Raw genomic sequence first — 4,702 nt, 5'->3', positions numbered from 1 at the left:
ACAAACCCTCTCGTCCACCGGGATAAACCCCAACGTACCGGCAGCAAGCCGAGGGGATATTAGAATACCCACCCCAGCCTGCCGCCTCTCACCAGGGGAAACTCCAGACTGAGACAGAGTCCAGCCCCTCTCCAGGAGACTGGTTCCTGAGCCCAAGCCATGCGTAGAGGTGAGCCCGACTATATCTAGCCGGTACATCTCAACCTCACGCACTAACTCAGGCTCCTTCCCCACCAGAGAGGTGACATTCCATGTCCCTATTGCCAGTCTTGGCAGCCGGGGGTCAGTCCACCAGGGCCTCCGCTCCTGGCCGCCACCCGGGACACAATGCACCCGACCCCTATGGCGCCTCCTGCGGGTGGTGGGCCTGCAGGAGGATGGGCCCATGTCTCCTCTTCGGGCTGTGCCCGGCCGGGCCCCATGGACTAATGCCTGGCCACCAGACACTCGCCCTCGGGCACCCTCCCCGGGCCTGGCTCCAGGGCGGGGCCCCGGTAACCCTATCCCGGGCAGGGTAAATTGTTCCCTCGATGTTCTTTTCACAAGGGTCTTCTGAATCACTCTTTGTCTGGTCTCTCACCCAGGACCAATTTGCCATGGGAGACCCTACCAGGGGCCAAAAGCCCCCAGACAACATAGCCCCTGGGATCCCTGGGACACACAAACCCCTCCACCACGATAAGGAGGAGACAGGACAACCTTTTAAAAAGATGCAACACAGGAGGGGTTACAGATTTCAAATATATGCTTATATAAATAAGCAAAATTTATGTTAAAAATATTTGCTATAACTGAAACTTTTCTACGACCATATTCATCTACAGTGTTTCCCGTTTTCATGCTGTGAAAATGTGTTTTACTAACAGTTCTTGTGATTTCAAGAAAAGCTAGTTAGCCTTCTGCATCCAGTTACATATTTTGTGCTTTTGCTTTCTGGCCATTGTTCTCCAGATCCCTTTTTCAGGAAGATATGTCACATGTCACATGTCACAGTGTCCCAGCTGAATACAAAATCTTGAGATGTTTTCTAGAAAGTTGTTCCAAAATCTTGCTCAGTCCAAACCTATTCTTTAAACCCATTTCAAATTAATTTTTGAAAAGTCACACTGGTGGTTTTCTCAGTATGTCAGAAAGACTACAATAAAATCCACACACAGCCATAGCACGATGAAAGGGTGAAGTTATTAGCTAACAGTTGTAGGACTGTGCAAATTGCAAACAAAGCCCCTGGCTTTAAGGTTTAATAAAACCCAGTTGCTAACTAAGGGTACATCACGACTGACAAGAGCCTCACAAGAAACATCTGACAAATATTACTACTGAGTGACAATCACATGACCAGTCTGTACAAAGATGAAATCTGCAAAGTCATGTTTCAATTTCTTGAAGTGCAGCAAGAAAGCAGGTCTGTTACTTGTGACCTACTGCTACAAAGCCTAGATATGCAGGGCATCTGTGAGGAAATGTTACATTGTTACATCATTGGCATTGCAGCTGATGAGGAAGCCACTGGGTAACATAAAGTGATTAGTGTTAACGCTAAAAGCTGCAAAAATAGGTTGCTGTAAAATGCTTTACAGAGTCATTTTTTTTTACATATGTATGAATTCCCAAAGTCCAGAAGTCTGTTTGTCTCCTTCTCTGTCTCCTTCTCTGTCTCCTTCTCTGTCTCCTTCTCTGTCTAGAGATTTGTAAAGATGATGGTACATGAGGGTAAATGGCTGATGCTTTTTTGATCCTATCCTATACTATTTGAACATTCCTATGAGCTTAATTCACCTAAACATATATTCCTACAGGGACATGATTTTTCTTATGGCTTTGGCTTTTATCTAACATCATATTATTACTCGCACTCTAATTACAGCAACTGAGTATTTGGTGTACTTGCATGTACATGCAGATACAGCACCACTGAGCATCTGGTGACCTTCTGACTGGTAGACAGTCCTCTCCTGAGGCACAGCCACCCTGAGGTGACACATTACAGATGAGACCTCCTCAGAAAAGTTGAATGAAACAATCGGGCATCAACACAGACTGCTTTCTTAGGCTGACATGATAGAATCTACTGTTGCAGAATATTTTATTTATTCTAATTGACAGCATGTTGTGGTGCTGCATTTGAAATCTTTTTAGATCAAATATTAAAGGGAAGTGGCACACCTCTGGCCAAATGGTGATAACCTCAGGTGTGTGTGATCTGACTGGTTCTGCCACTAAACTCGTGTTATTTATACATTATGGTATAATTACTTCACTTTATTTATTAACTCTTCTTACAACTTTTCCTTTTAGCTCAGTTTTTAAAATTGCACATCTTTTGCATTTAAATAAACCCACTGACTAAAGTGAAAATCTCTAAACACAACGAGGTCAACTAATGATTTTTTTTTTCTTTATATGGTACACCAAGATATAACAGAGTCTATGTGCAGTTTGGTTTTACTTGATCAAAATACATGATAAAACTTTACTGAGATAAACAGCTTTTGATGTGAAATTAACAACATGTGTGATGCCAGAAAAAGGTTTGACAGGCAACAACACAACTTAATGAAAAAGGAAAATAACTAAATTTAAGGTGAAATTGTTTCAGCTTACCCACAGGCTAATCTTAACCCATTCTTCCCTATAAACCTGTGATTGGTGTTTGCTGGCTTTTGTGCTGCTGTGCTGTCAGTCAGACCCCAGGCCTCCATCTGGATAACTAGCAGAGGTGTGAACATGGATATCAACAGTCTCCTTCATCGCCCTTCACCGCAGGCTGCGCTTTAGAAAAGGTGCTATGGTAAGTTGCCTGGACCATAAAGAATGAGATCAGTGTCATTGGAGTCTGAATCTCAATAAGTTGTGTAAAAATGGATTTATGTTTCTGCCTGAAATGTTCAAAATTCTTTTTTTCTCTCTTCACTTTCCAGTCAGCACAAATGATTGAAACTGATGGCTGCCCTCCTTCATCCAGGGCCTCTGCAGGGCCTCCAGGTCCAACCCTCATTATTTTATGTTTTTTTATTTTCAAATGACAAATTTATTTCTGATATATGTTCAAGAAAAATCCATTTAAACCTCGTTATAAATACTTTGAACCCTATTAGATTGCAAATATTCTTTCATGTTTTTTGGTGTCAAATAAAATCAACTCACATTTTTAGCAAATTCTCATTTAATGACAGGGTGTTGGCTTGGTTGCTACAATGTCTGAGAGGAGTTTCCATGTTTTGGAGACTCAGCCAGTAGTTTGATGGTGTTGTACCCTCACTGGGATCTTTGATAATCAGAATTGTTTTGCCCTGTGATAGCCAGTCTGGATCAGCACCTGCTGTTAACACCACCCTTATTTGTGCTGCCAGGCATCCATAAGCTTCTTCAGACAGTAGGCATGGATCATATCAGGTCCTGGTGCTCTCCATCTCTTCATTCTAGAGACTCACTGTATGTCTGCCTACGCGTGTGACTGGTTCTTCTTCTGGGAAGTTGTGGTCTGCTCTTAAGTCAGCCACCTCGCATTTTTTTTCACAGAGGTTTTTTCTAGTATTGCCCAGTTTTAGATCTGGGTGGGGCTGCTGTTGTATCATTGTTCCCTTTTAGCAGAGAGTACAACCTGGGTGGACCTTTGAAGAGCAGTGCATTTATTATCTTGCACTTTTCTCATATATCACTACAGCCAAGTGACCAGAGTTGTGAGCCTGTGATTGGCCATTTCTAGAGCCTCAATCTTGTTGTAATTTCTATTCAACCATGACATCCAAATTAACCAACAAACATCATATTGGACAACCAACCTCCTTGAACTCAAATATTTATCAATCATTTAGTGAAAATTGTAATGATTTGTAATTCTCTCTTCCGGGTGCTTGAGCAGGTACTCGGGTGTATGGTGGAACAGATGCTGTAGGAAATAATAATATTAGCTGCAAATGTGATTGATTGTTGTGGTTTACATAAGTGTGACTGTATTTGTGCAATTGTGAATTGTGGATGATGATTTATAGTGTAGCAACCACTCACCTCTTTTCTCCTTCTCGTTCCTTTCTGTCCTCTCAGAGTGTTCAAGCTAATGTGTCCCTGCAGGTCTGAATACTGTTTGAAGGTTCTTGTAGTTGAGTGAGGGAAATGCTTGGGGTTTTCCTAGGTGTTATTTGGGATTTGTAGGGTTATTTGTTTTATATGTTAAAAAAAAGTGTTATAGATAGATTTAACTATAAAATGTAATATATAAAATGGCGAATGGTCTTGTTGGTAGAGTGTGGGAACACCCATGGCAGATTATGAGGAGGATGTGGCAGATGGGTATAAAAACCTTCTTAAATAGCAACTGGCAGCCCAGTTGCTATTTAAGAAGTTTTTTTTTGCTGCAGGTAGAGTCACTCCATTATGTTTGGAAAATGGAAGTTCAAGTAACGCTCCATCCATTTCATATTGTCAGTCCTTGTCCATGTGTACCTTGTTCCAGTAGCCCACTTTCATTCAGTATGTTCTCAAGATGTGTTCTCTCAACAGCTGATGTGGACCTTGTTAAGCTGGGTAAAGTCAGCATGGGGTAGCATAGGTGGCAGAGCCTGGGGACTCTCACTAAATGCATGGCCTTGGCTTTTGATGAAGAATAGGATTTGACCTATAAAGACAGTTATGTTGCAAACATATAATAGTGATATCTCAAATACTTTGAAATTCACACACAGACACAGTGTTATTTCTA

The sequence above is a fragment of the Mchenga conophoros genome, linkage group LG9 (genome assembly GCF_057382185.1).
Source record: "Mchenga conophoros isolate Kocher_MC1m ecotype Shallow Benthic linkage group LG9, M_conophoros_male_GT1.1, whole genome shotgun sequence".
Lineage (NCBI taxonomy): Eukaryota > Metazoa > Chordata > Actinopteri > Cichliformes > Cichlidae > Mchenga > Mchenga conophoros.
The sequence above is the reverse complement of the archived record's forward strand: the minus strand, read 5'-3'. Positions refer to the sequence as shown.